Here is a 15,068-nt window from a genome sequence, read left to right on the forward strand (position 1 = left end):
GTGGGCAAAGGTGTAAAAAGTCAGAAATGTACAAGTATGAAAAAAAATTAGCAAGGTATTGCTCAGAGTATTTTCTGGAAGTCTGACAGTCAAGTAAGTCCCATATGGAGAAACTATTTTATATTATTATTTTGTTAATATTTAGTTCTGTTGAATAAAACATTGACCATCATTAATTGTTTATTTCCCAACATAAGAGTACTTACATACTTTTCTAATATTTCTGTAGAGGATTTCCTATCCCTTTGAGAAGAGTATTTTACTCTTGTAGGTTTACCAACTTGCCACTATTTTTTTCATAACTTTCATTTTCACATCCAATGTGAAGTTTGTCTCAATTTTTTAATTCATAAACTGTTTATGGAACTTATGTCATTTTTGGATACCCCGCCCCTGACATCAGGCTTTCTCTACATTAGAATAAGTTTCATCTGCTAATTTGTGTAATGATTTGCCCATCAACAAATGATCTCTTTGCCTGTGGGCCTTTGCATAGGAATTAACAGTGGGTTCACAGATGTCCCTTGTGGTTCCAGGAATTAGGCAATCTGATCCATGAACCACAAGCCACATAGGATATAATACTTAAACTGTCTTATAACTACTGCATAAATAACAGGTGATGTTTTCCCGTGACTACCATTCTCTTGATTATTACCATAATTGTATATGGCTTCAGGCAATAATAAAGACTGTCAGTTTATTTGTGGCTTATTCTCAGTCCTGAAGGATTACTTTCTTATCCTTTGGCATGTGATATTCAAAGGCCAAGGAGAGTAATCACCACTATATTTTGCAAAATAAAGATAACCTTTATCCTCCATATTCACCTAGCTAGGCCCAAATGAAAAAATTGGTAGTGAACATGAAAATAATATATGTATTAAAACATTTATTCTATGAAGGTAGGTGTATTTTTAACAACTGACCTCTCGAAATTAATAGCAATGTGAAAAACTACAAACATCAGATCGGAAGCATAAGCAAATAGAGAAAATAAAAGTGCCCACCACATGGGGGCATCTGTGACATTAGAAAAAAGTATACATAATAAGGAACAAGAAAGCCGGATGCAAGCTCCACTAACTGAGCGATCGATGGGTGAAACTGAACAATGCACCATTAGTCAAAGCGGGATGAATCTTCTGCTGCTAAATAAGAGCCTATTACACCCAAGAGTTTGTAAATATCATTAAATGTGAAGGGCAAAGAAATAATAATAAAAGAGCATGCCTCATTGAATATAAGTCATCTAGAATATAATAACCTATCCAAAGATCATAAATAAACAATGGTAACATATGTCCACGCGGTTCACTGAAAGAGCAGTTCGTTGAACCATTTAAAGCAAGTCTGTTGGCTTTGTCAAATATCTGCAATTATCTGCCCCTAGATGTTTGGAAATGAAAAGTCATCACATTGCAGCCGGCACCTGTTTCCAATATGAATGTCCTTCAATTACAATGAAAATTCATTGCATTACTGATATGTATGAAATCTCAAAAAGACAATCACTCACATAAGACCTAACTGATGGGATCACGTGCTCAACGGCATGGTGAATCATCGATTTCAAAGCAGCAACAGCATGATGTGCTCAGGCACCCTCATGAGGCCGTTCTCTCCCGTTTCTCCAACCATTTTCATCCAATCATGCTTTGGTTTCCAACAAGAGAGCCCAAGGAATAAGGAGATGCATTTCAGTTCATTTCATTGGGGGTTCATTTGCATACTGAGAGCTTACTATACGCTAAGTGCCATGCTAGACTCTGGCAGCCCAAGATGGAGAAGGCAGGATCCCTGTCCTTCGGGAGCCCCCAGTGAAATATGGTCTTTAGAGACGTCATCAGTGACGATGTTAGGGTGGGGCCCTAATCCAACATGACTGATGTTTTAAGGAAAGGAAGAGAAACCAGGGGAGCTCATGCTCAGAGGGACAACGATGTGAAAAGGCAGCGAAAGGGAGGCCATTGGCACGCCAAGGAGGAGGACTCAAGAAACCAGCCTGGCTGCCACCTTGATCTTGGACGTCCAGCCTCCAGAACTGGGAGGAAAGAAATTTGTTGTCTAAGCCGCCCAGTCTGTGGTGTTTTGTTACGGCCGCCCCAGCAAACTAACACAGCATCCTTCCCTTTACCTAGGTTGCCTGATGAATGCGGGAGACAGTGAAGGGAGTTAGATGATCCTGAAAAAGTGCTCATGAGGGAGTTCCCCATTCCGGTGTGTGTTCGAGGAGAAAATGGACAAATCCCTGTCAGGGACATTACGCTGGGTGCGAAACAGACCAGCCAGTCTCGAACATCTTTTCCAACACTTAGATTCTATCATTTTTTTCTCTACAAACTTCAGTTTCTCCATGGAAGAGAATTATCACCTCCATTATCAAGTATGCATTGAGGTCTCCTATCCAGAAATTAAAACTAAAGCAAAAGTGCATTTAAACACTTTCGCTTGACCCCCTCTGGCCCCTTAATTTCTCAAGCACGTGGTTTTCTGCTGCTGCCATCATCTTTTTCCCGCTTTTTGGAGAGGATATTTGAAATACAACTTGAAGGACCAATACAATCTTACCAAGTGAGAAGAAAAGGTCGAAGCTGTCTTCTCAGGTGAGAAGGAGAGCGATGGAGGCCCTCTGTCTACTGTCAGGGTCACGAAGAGGTAAGATTGTCTTTCAACAGCTGCAGTTACCACTATAAACAGTATTCTAGAATCTTCCACCAGGCCCAAGAGTCAGCAGATCTGCGTCTACTCCTGCCAGCTGTAAAGCGTCGACCCAGCTTAGGGAACTGTGACCTGCGTCAAGCTGTTAGCCAGTGTAACCAATTCTGTGGAGAGAAAAGAATAGCAAGAAAAAGGGCTATTGTTAATACAACAATTTCATCTTGGTCAGTAAATTCTATTTCCTATGCAGGAAATATTCTATTTCCTATTCTATTTCCTATTTCCTTGGTCAGTAAATTCTATTTCCAAATCACTTTGTGAAGCTGTGGCTGAGGACCCATTAAGTGACAGGGTGTCTCTGCTCTTCTGTTGCTTCTTCTGGCAAAAGTGCTAATGAACAGCACATTCTCCAAAATGTGAACAAGCACCTCACTGAAAAAGTTAACACATGTCCTTAATGCCACTGAACTGTACATTTAAAAATGGTAAAGATGGTAGAATTTATGTTATATACATTGTACCACAGTTTTTAAAAAGTAACACAAAATCTTTATCACATAATAAAGTAACACCTCTCAGCATGTCTGCCTTCTAAGAGAGTGGGGAAAAAAATGAGTAATAGAACCAAGTTGGTCAGCGTGGCAGGGTGGGGACAGGAATGGAGAGTTGAGAATTATATCTGCACACAAAAAGATTTAAAGGCCTTTATGCTGAGAGTAATACTCAGTATGAACTTCTCTGCAAAATACGAGTCACTTTGCCCTCACGGATTTTACAAGGTTATACTCTTATGCTGTTTGAATCATTTTTCTATGAGCACTGTCTATCTACAGGTTTTGAAGGAGAAGGTCAAGGCCCAGGGTGGAAGGCCAGATTCCGGATGCTGTGGCTCGCCCTGTCAGAACTAAACTCACTCTTTGCACTTGGATTGTCTCTCAACACCGGCATGTGGCTGGAAAAGAACAGGGCTCCATTCTAGGACATCCTTCTGTTGTGTGTTTGCCTTAAGGGTATGATTTTCTAATCAGCTCTCATTGTAGAGTAATAACAAACTACAATGATTATACACTAGCTGGATGCAAAACATACCACTTAGTCTTGGAGCTGTGGTGATACAAAAAAATATATGCTCCTGCCGTCACTAGGCCTAGAATCTGGATGGGTTGACAACATGTTTCTAATTAGCAACGATTACCCTAAGGAGATTACCAGTGAAGATTAATTACAAGGGTTTTTCTTGGAGTGCCAAAACCATTTCCCTCAGTTAATATTTCAACTACTTGTCATCTATTTTGTAATACAATTTTTTACTTCAAATTCAAATTCCAACAACAGCAACATTTTAAAAATAATTAGATCTCTTTCCAATTTAGTGAGCCCGATTTTCATCTTTATGTGTGTAAAGTGTAGGTCGGATTTGTTCCCCTCCCTGGGATGATGGTGTGAAGTTCATTCCTGACCAAGCTCTTCACAGCTGAGTGGCACCTCCAACTCTCCTAGTGATTTGGGGTTTTATTTGCAACCTGGGCAAGTCTCTTAACACTTCATTACACCCACATGATAAGTTCCCAGAGGAAGCCTCTGTGAGTGGAGTTGGCTGACATGATGCACTAATGACTACCTGGTGGGAAAATAATAACAAAAATACTTACATAAAGTATTTACTCCATACTTTGAGTGCTGTACTCCTTCAACCCTCAGTAGGCACATTAGTATCCCATCTGGCTGATGAAGAAACTAAAGCATGGAGAGTTTTAGTAACTTGTCCAGAATCTCACAGCTAGAAAATACTAAAGTCAGATTTGAACCCAGTCTGAGTTTTTACCATCAGCCTGCCCCAGATATCAGCCTAGCAGAAGTTGATATCTCCTAGTACGAGATATATATATATATATATCTCAAATTAAACCACGGGATTTGCTTTCTTGGGTTACAACTCTGCTGAAGAAGAGAATTTAAGAAAACATCTGCAATCTTCATTTCCCACTCTGTGGCAAAAAGACTCTGACTCCCCTCCCCTGGAGAGTCTTGAAGCATGTTCTTCCTCTTCTTGGCATTCCTCATTCCATGGAAAAACGAGAGCATCCAAATAGCTTAGAGAGCTCCTTTATCGTCCTTCCCTCGATCTACTGTCTTTATCTAATTTCCTGGCAATTTACATTTCATTGAACATATATTTTCATAGCTGGATCAACTCAAAATGCCAAGAAAAACCTAATCCGTGAAGACCAGTAATGCTTATTATACAAAATATATCATAAATATGTATTCCTCGCTACAGCCCCAGCACATTTCAGTTTGCTCAAAGATCTTATTTAAAAAAATTAATTCAGAAAGTCATTTTCCTTCTTAAAAGAAGTTTTACTTTTCCAGGTTGCATTCTTGTGAGCAGTCTCTTTCACAGCTGCACAATGTAAACACATTTCTAAAGCATATTTTCTTTAGTATGTCCTTACATAATGCTCTGATTTCTTACAGGCGTTCCTATGGGAAACACCTCTAGGAGTTCATGAAAACTGCCAGTTAGAGATGTAGAAGAACTTTTATAGGATCCATCAACTCAGGCCTCTCGGTTCAAGGGAAAGGGAGCAGCTTCAAATTTCTCTAGCCTTCCTAACAGTGGCCTATTTTTATTTCTTCATGTTAGTCGACAATTTCAGTTACAAACACAGTGGAATCTGATCATAACTTAGTTCGCCGTCATATAGATTCTGCCCTGATACAAATCCAAGCATCCATAGAAAAAGGTTCATGTAATATCTTCCAGTTGTCAATTTTTTTCACTAACTCTAACTTTATATCAGTTAAACCTTACTAGTATTTACTCATCACTTGACAATTACTGATCAATAATAGTAGCCTAAACTGTATACAAAGCATAGATTTAGATATGAAATGTGTACATATATGTGGCAGGCATTACTACTGGTTCATTTTCTCCACTTCCAGCCACAGGGCAGGATTGCACAGCCCACCCTTCTTAAGTGAGGCTTTCTTACTGATTTTGGCCAATGGAATATGAGTGAAAGTGACACGTATCACTTCTAGTAATGGGTTCACCAGCCCTCTTTTTGCCTGTTAAGTGATTATGGGTGTACATCTTGATATAAAGTAGCTGGGAATGCTGAGCTGGGGAAAAAGCTGCCTTGGAAGACCTCAGAAACCACAGGAACCTTAGTATAAGTGAGAGACAAACTTCTGTTTTTTAGTGATGATTGTTACAGCAGTATAACCTAACCCATCCTGACTGATACAGTATTGTATGTGATCCATGATTTGCCTATGTGTGATTCCTGAATAAACTAGTTGCTTTGTCAATAGCCAAACATCATGTTAACCCTATCATCTTAAAAATGAGAACTAATGTATACAAGGAGAACTGAGGAAGATAATTTACATAAATTAGGGTACATTGTCTTCATAAAAGCAAATGATGGCACACATCCTAACGATCAATATTCAATAGGATCATGGTTGCACATAAAAGGTAGCCCATTATATCTTGTAAACAAAAAGCCTAGTTTAGCTAAATGAATTCTAGAAGTGGAATATAGATAGACACAACATAGTAAACAGTTTCCAGCTACTTCATGTCAGTGAGAAAACTCTTATGAGAAGTCTCACGGGCACACACACTACATGAAGAAAAGGAGCACCACTCACGTGAATGTGTCATACATATCACTGTCTCCTTTCAAAACTACACCCACCTGAGAATGAACGCGATCCCCTCCCAGATGACATAAACTCATGGAGTGATAACCCTCAGCTATGATCCTCCTTTCCCCTACCTTCCCTGACAACCACCCTTGTGGTAAGTAGAATTCAACCTTCCAAGTATGTTCTCCAAGAACCAGAAAGTTCTGGTTCCCAAAGAATATTTTTCTCTGCACAAAGGGATATTTGAAATACATGAATGGGAAAAATGGCTCAGAAAAATAAGAGCTAACTCATCTCAAATTCTAACCACGCCATTTTTGAGGTTAACAGAAAAGCTCAATCGGCTTTTTTTTTTTTATTCCAAATCTAAAATTCCTCTTTTCAACCAAGTCGATATGGGAAATATCATATTGAGAAATACAAGAAAAACAGTTTGAGTTGTGGCCAATCTATTTGAGTGACAGAAGATGTAATGATCAAACTTCTACATCTGGACAATGTGGTGCTTACTCAGATCCATCTTAATCCTGATATATATAATCCAGTTGCTACAAAAGCAGAAAATGGAGAGTAAACATCAATCAATATGGAGGAATCCACTTAAAAATCGAATATGGTTCAAATACCATATTCAAAGGTAATTTATTATGACACAGATCTCCATTGGTTGACATATGGAAAGTTGTTACAAATAGTATGTATCGTTTTATTGCATCTTTATAAAGCTTTGTGTATATTCGTTTTCTCTTAAGTTAGAAGAATATAACTATTTCACATGTTTTGTTGATCTGGGCAGTAAAATTAAAGAGATTTCCACTTTCCTTTTTATAATTTCTGTGTTGCCTGAATTTTTTTACGTGTGTTACTTTTATAAACAACAAAGAGGCATTCTGGGGGAGGGAGGCAATTCATCAGTGAAAACGAATGTTTCAGATTAACTTGATTTAATTTTCAATCCATTTCCTTTAGTCCCCTATCCATTGGTTTGGGAAATGCAATTACACAGGATACATCATTTATGGGTAATGAGAATTTCCCATGTGTCTATTATAGTTTAGGGTTATGAAGACACTCTATGAAGATCTTCACAGCCTTCATAGCTCTTCCCCAAGTGTAATATGGGAAAATGTCTTTATCCTCAGAAATATGTGTCATCTCCACCTTTAAGCTAAATGCGGAGAAGTGGAAATTCTACTTTTACCATAAATACTAAACCATAAAACCCTTAAAAGCAGGGACATTTTGATCACCTCCACGGTACATGATAGAGGCCCAATAATCTTTTGATTGGATGGATGGAGTTAAACCCCAAAGAACTTTAGGAATTTGTTCTTTAAGGCATTAGGCTGCTAATTGCACCATCTATGGTTAAAGAGACGTGCAATACAGAATATTTGTCCTGCCTGTGGTGATATGGTAACATTCCATGGAAATCATCCCAGTGAGTACCTGCCCAAGTCTTTCAGATACCATGAGAATATTCTATGGAATAATACACTCTCTCTCTGTCTCTCTGTCTCTCTGTCTCTCTGTCTGTCTCTCTCTCTCTCTCTCTCTCTCTCTCTCTCTCACACACACACACACACACACAAACACACACACACAGACACACACACACACACACAATCTAAAATGGGGAAAAAAATGTGATTTTAAAGCTGAGTACAAGCAAGATTGAGCCCTTTCCCCTTTCATCCTCCCGCCCCATAACACCTAACTCCTCCGGATGGAACTGTAATTAGCATAAAAAGTAAAAGGTTTCAACTCGATAATACCAAACAGAAAAATATTAAAGACTCATTTTCAGTATTTATTCCAGGCAAGAATGATAATAGAAAACCTTAGATAATCTTACTCATTTCGAAGCGCTAATCCAGACAAACTTGGACATAAAAGAGGTTTCTGAACTAGTACAAACAATAATAAACTAACTGTACTCATAAAAGCACTCTTTTCTTCCTTTTTTCTTCCAGGGCAGAACTTGTTATGAATTTTTTTAATTAACTAAGGTTTCAAGGAAACTGAAGGAAAATAGGAATGCTCTGGACGACACGGCCAAGATGATCACTGGGCATCTCACAGACTGGACATTACCAGAAACCCAATTTGACATTTGGAAATGTTATTTCTATGTAATATTTCACTCCCCATTGTTCCACTAGAGATTGACAAACTATTAAGAAATATTAGATTTACTAAAGAAACTTCATTAACATTTAATGCCAGTGATTTCGGTCAGAGTGCTGACTCTCTGTATTCTGGATACTACAGTTTGAATTACAGGTTACACTATTAGCCCCAAATCAACCCAAAATAAGTGCTTTTTCTAATTTACAGATTTATTTGTTGGTGTGAACACCTATGACTTACTGATGCTGAGTGTGTCACAGAAAGATGAATCATTTTAATGAATCTGGCAAATGTCTGAGTTTGGGCAGCATAAAACTCGACCATTATCGAGAAAGACCCAAACGCAGAGTAGAAAGGTATCCCTGAAAGTTGGTTTAGTAAGAATGACAAAGGGCTTTGTATTCTGGGATTTGTCTCTGAAAGGATCATACATGTGTGCAGGAACCCAGATTCCATCTGCTGCTTTAGAGTCAACGGGCCTTATTGTATTGACTTTGTGCTCTTATCAGATGGCAATAAATTCCCACCCGAGTGAAACCCCAGCTTAGCCAGTGACCCCTGCTGTTCACATCAGACAATGGAGCAGGTCTTTCTTTCGACAGACACTCTATGGCTTCTGAACCACCCTCTGTGAATGGCCTTGGGATTTCGATTTCCATTCAGGATTTCCTAATGTGAGCGATTAGGAGATGCTTCATTTAAAGAGTCTCATCAGCAGTTGCAACACATCAGTGAGCAATAAACTATTGGGACCTGAGAAAGAAAGAGGGAAATTGGGAAGAAAGGGGCAGGAAAGAGGGGGAAAAAAGCATCCAGCAGAGTTCCCTGCATATCAGAGGTGCTCAGTAAATATTTCTCTAATGAAGAATACAAGATGAACTAGGTGTACACAGTTCACAGGAATTTGAAAATTTTGAACAAGAGTGACCAAGGAAATACTACTGGTTCAGCAAATTTAAGATCTATGATGTAAATAAAAGGTGGCTGGGGAGGTTATGTGCAGTAAACAGAAAATGGAATTTAATTTCCATTGGTTGGGTGGCTTTTTTTGTTTTTGAGACAGAAGCAACCCAGGGATACAGTAGGATATGCCATGCCCTAGCCCCATCCTTTTTCCCAAAATGTCTGTGCCCCTTTTCTCTCCCAAAGTATCAACGACAGACAGCCTCCACGATGTCCCTCTAGCTGTTCCTGAGAGAAGCACAGTACTATACAAAGGCTTTCTCAGTCCATCCCAAGTCATCTGTTGACTAAAACTCTCATGTAGGTAGAGAAGAACAAGAAAATGATGTTGCAGTAATAGACTATCGCTGTGTGGGTGTGTGTGTGTGTGTGTGTGTGTGTGTGTATAATTTTGGAGCGACTGTTTTTGGTCATCCTACTGAACTCCTTAAGTATCCATCTATCCATTGTCTTCAGGCCTTTCTCAAAAGGCAAATTTGCTGTACTTGTTTCAAAGAGGCCTCAGGAACTTGAGGGGATTCACTTTGGCTTTGGACCGGCCAACCAGAGAGCTCACACAGCTCGTGCAATTACAGCTGTCCCCAGAGCGATCTCCTTGGTCGGATGGCCCGCACATAGGGCCCTGGGAAGGCTCCTGCTTCGCCCCAGAGAGCTGTCACCTCAGGCCCTGCACCCTGGCTCCTGCACAGCACCGTCGGACTGAAGTCTTGGTCTCCGCCGCCCCTCCCGCGCCCGTCCTGAGTCAGCCTCTCTCACCTGGTGAAAAGGAGGCATCGAGCCCCACATCGACCTCGGTGAGGACGAGTACAGCGGGCACGGCCAGGGCCAGGCCTGCCTGGTGGCCCCCGCACCCGTCAAGTAAGAGCCTCCCTGGACCCTTAGTTTGCTTTTTCAGCTCGAATCTGGGGCCCGCCGGCCCCTTGAAATCTTAAAGGAGATACGCGCTACGGCTCAGGTTGGCAGTTGGAAAACTGTTAACACTTAGATTTGACTCTTCTTAAAATGTAAAGCAAAGGCTCTCCGGTCACAGGCCAGGACTTCGGTATCGAAAATCCGGGTCTTACCGCTGGGGGTCCAAGGGCCCGAGGCAGCACAGAGCGCGCAGCCAGGGCGCTGTGGGCACCTGCCCCGCGTGCGTTTGCCTGGGAAGCTTCCCAGCCAGTGCAGTGAGGGTCAAAGGCCAAAGAATGGAGTAACCCAACCCTTTCCCCCGAAAAGCCGGCCTCACGCCCCAACACGTAAAATGTAAAAGATCTCAGCCTCCACTGCGTAAGGGAAGCCAATTTGCAACCCCACTGGAACCATCCGTTTGGGAAGTAGTGCGCCCAGATGGCTGCCGCGAATCCCACCTAGAGATGCTCTGGCTCGCATGCCACGCCGCCCCACCAGAGCAAGGATGGCCCCCAGACTGCGGTCCCAGGAGGATAACGTGAAGTCACCCACCCCGCCGGCCTGCCTGTGAATGAAAGCCAAGCGACAACACTGTTGGAAAACACCCAACAGGTCTAGATGGGTCCCCAAAGCCAGCAGCTGGACCACTCACAATGTGACCACATTCCGGTTACATAACCCCTCCGTGCCTCAGTTTCCTGGTGACTACTTACGAATTTGCAAAATGACAATAGCCCACACTCACCTGCCAGGTGCCAGTGAGGATTCCAGGAGACAAGGGGCCGGCAGTCAGTCTGTTCCTGCAGTCTCTTGGCATGGGCACAGATCGCCATCCCCAGGCTGCCCCCAAGGCCTGCCCTGGCTAACAGCATCCTTCCTGACTCAGGAGTTGCCATAAAAGGCTTAAAGCTTCCGAGGAGGCCGTCCTTTTAATAAGGAGCAGGTGTTCCTGAACTCAAGTGGTTCGCTGCTTAGGGTGTTGTATTCAAGGAGAAGTGTTTGGGTACAGGTAGTTTTATTTACTTGCAGCAAGCAAAGGAGACAGGGGATTCATAACCAAAGCTCTGTCTACCCTAAGGGAGGTTTAGCCATTACTTATATATACTATTTGGTTTAGTTACTTGTTGATTTCTTCTTTCACTTGGCTAAACTTATCCAGTTGTGCTCCTGGTCGAGCTCATTTGTGTCTGCTGTGTCTGCAAAATACTGTGCTACATTTTAACATTTAGCAAGGACAACATTTAGTGAGAACCGCCCAGACCTTGCGACCCTTGTGCTATCTCACACAGGGAAACTCAATCTTTCCAAATGAAAGGAAGGGTAGGTCAGAGGTGGTCATTAGAAGGTTAAGAATCATTTAGTGAGAACCGCCCAGACCTTGCGATCCTTGTGCTATCTCACACAGGGTAGGTCAGAGGTGGTCATTAGAAGGTTAAGAAGCTTGTTTCCAGTTCGAGGCTGCTTGTCTATAGCCAGGGCTGGATTTTGAGAGTTAAGAAACTAGCACATTACACTTGTCCTCCCCCTTCGCACTTGCACCCTCTCTCTCTCAGAAACGAGTCCATATGCCTTCACTCTACTATTCGCGAGCGGGAGCGCGAGGTTCCATTCCCCAGCTCTCCACAGATGAAAAGCAGAAGCAGGGGTCAGAGACCTCCGTCCGCAAAAAAAAAGTGAGGGTGAAGGTCCTGCCGGCCCCAAAACTCTAGTACCTACCACAGCCGAATTATTCTGGCGAGATGTGCGGGAACTTTATTTGTTCCTCCAGATTCTTCTGTGCCTCAGCCACCAGAAACACTCAAGCAGAGCGGCGGGGCCAAATCCGGAACACTGACTGTCGAAGCTCATCTTCAAGCCTTCGGCATTTGGGTGGGATGTTGTTCACTGGCTATGTGGTAGAGCCCGGGGGGAGGAAAGAGGACCAACCCCATCACAGGGACCCATGGATAGGCAGCCCCCTTTAAGCAGGCTGCCTGGAGAAGTGGGCACTCATCACCTCTTACCCTCGGTTTAGGTGAATAGTTTCCGTTCTGAAAAACGTGCAAGCACTAAATGGACTGGGGGTGCAATGGTAAGCACTGACTCTTGGTTTGTAAAAGCAAAAGCCTTTTTGCGGTTTTCTATAAGTGACAAGAATCTGCAGAGACCCGTAGGCCCAAGGGCCAACCGAGAGGGCAGAGTGGTCCGGGTGCATGAAGGCTCCCCGCTGTGGCTGCACCACGTGCACGCGTCACTGTGGTTGCATAGCGACCCCGGCTGGGGAGGAAAGCTGAGACAGTCACCAAGCATCCGCTTTCGTGCGCTTTTCACAAGGTCCGCGCTCGCGTCGGAGCTGCGGTGGGAGGTTATTCTCCTGCCTCCGGAATCAGCTCGACCCGCGCGCGCGCCTGTCACGCGGACATGCGCTCGCCGTGGCGCGAACAAGCAGGGAAGGGAAGAGAGTGGGCCGCTACCGAGGTGGGAAATTAGATGAAAACTGTCATGGGTGAAGTCGAGGCTGAGTGGCGTGGGTGCGAGGAAGGCCGCAGACCCCGCAACCAGGCAGGCGGGAACCGGACAGTAGGCGCGGCGCGCGGAGACTCCAGTGCGGCTTCCGGCGCCCCCTGGCGGCCAGGGTGGGCCACGCGGGCTCCGGAAACAATGCCGCCAGCCGCGCAGGCCCGCGGGGCTCCTGGACCAGTGCGGCTCCCGGACCAGTGCGGCTCCCGGGTGTGCGGCGGTGCCCAGTCTCAGACAAGACTAATCCGCTCTGGGCTCCTAGAGCCCCGCGCTAGGAGGTGTGAGGGGCCCAGGCGACTCCAGAGGAAGGCGTTGGGGCAGGGCGGTGGAAGTTGGAAGGCCCTCATCCCACCCGCGGCCCAAGTCCCAGCATCTTTCCCAGCTCAGGCTCTGTTTAGCTGGTTGATTCGAAATGCTTCAGTTTCATTTGGGGTTTATTTTCAAAGTAGTGTGTGTCGGGTAGCGGAGCTTTTTTGGCTTCTTGGCAGTTTAGTTAGAAACGAAAAGGCCCAGGACCAATTCGGCGGCGGAGCGGCCTTTGCTGTAGCTCCCGGCCTTTCCCCGGCAAAGCATGCGTGTCAAAGGAGAAAAGATGGAAGCTGGACTTTTAGAGTCTCAGACTCTTGGAATCCAGAATATGCTCTCCTTCCAGATGGCGATCTTCCCGATGTGTTCCGTGCTAGGAAGGAGCAGGAGATAACAGAGTGGGCTTTCGCCACCACACATTAAACCCCTCCTCTAAGCAGTGGGACCACAAAGCGAACCGGCAACTCAGACCTGGAGGGCCTCCAAGGCCAAAGCGTCTTTCCGAGGGGGGTGCGGACCGCGGAAGGAACTAGAGAGGCTGCGGATAGGGCCTGCTGATGGCTCTGAGTGGCGGGGAGGTAATAACAATGCGCCCACCTTACATATGAAAGAACTTTGGGGGGCTCGCTCATCCGGAATTATCTCTTTGGATCGGCACCGCCACCTAGCTAGGGAGGCTGAGGGGGCGGAGACGACCAACCTCTAGGAGACACTTGGGACGATTAAGGGAAGAAAGCCCCTCCACCACATACCTTCCCTCTGCTGGCGTCACAGTCCCGGTTTACAGCTGCGAACTTACCGTTTGCAGTCCTCAAGGGCACTAGCGCCCCTACTCCACGAGGGCCGAGGCCAGCCTTTTTGTTTACTCTTGAACAGGCGACGCCCAGTATATGTAGGAGGAATGAAGCAATTCTGCCAAGGCCACGACTGGCGCTTGTGGATCTCTAGGCAGGGCTCCCTTCTCTGACCCCGACCCCTTCACAATCTGCGCACCTGGCGCATTTTCCGCCAGTCCCTTGTAAGCAGCACTCGCTCTTCCAAACCATGCCCTGGGGTCCATCCTCCGGCTCTCCTGAGCGCCCCGATGCAAGGCCTGTGTGTGTTAGGGCCTGTGATGCCTTCGAGCTTTGAGTCATCCCATTCATTTAAGGAACGAGGGCAGGTCTCCTCCCCCAACCGAGGAATGGTGGCAGCCGTGTGTGATTCAGAAGGACTCTGTATAGGCCTCTCTGACCTCAACAAAATTCAACGACCCCGTTTTATTTCATTTTCCATGTCAATGTTTTGCTCCTATGACTTTGTAGATTATTCTGTTTTTAAAAGGGCAAGGGGAGCACACCGTACGGGATAAGCCAGGTGGGTAACTGGCTGTAGATTCGAGAGGAAACCAACCTCGCGGAGGCGGCCTGGGGCTGGCAGGTCCTGGGCGCAAGCCGAAGGCACAAAGATTCGGGTAACCGCGGACTTGTGCCCTAGGATGAAATTCCGCCGCGCAGCCGGGGGCCAGAGTAGAAACTTCAGGATGGGGGTCTAACAAACCCTGGCCCGAGCCCGGCGGGGGGCGGTGAGCGTTCCCCCTGGGACCTGGTGTCCCCCGATCTCCCGAAGCCCGCGCCCCACACGCTCACTGTTGGGGCGCAGCTGCCAGGCTTGTCTGTTTGTTTGTTGTTTAAAGCAATCCTAGAGCGCGCGCTCAGCAGCATCTGAAGGGGATTGGCGGGGGAGGGGGGGGGCCAGAATTTCCTCCCAGGGAGCGCGTGAGGGGCATTCTCAACGGAAAACCAGACCGAGAGAGCGGGGACCAGCCCTCCTCAGATTACTCTCCACTGGCTCCTCCCTTGCTCCCCCCACCTCCAGATTTGCATAAAAAAGGCCAAGAAAACTCTGGCTGGGCCCCAGCAGCCGTTCACTCTGCTCCCCCGGGTAGGATCCCCTGGAGCTGTGCGCGGGCTTGCAGC

Source organism: Pteropus alecto, unplaced genomic scaffold, assembly GCF_000325575.1.
Source record: "Pteropus alecto unplaced genomic scaffold, ASM32557v1 scaffold50, whole genome shotgun sequence".
In the NCBI taxonomy this organism is placed as follows: Eukaryota; Metazoa; Chordata; class Mammalia; order Chiroptera; family Pteropodidae; genus Pteropus; species Pteropus alecto.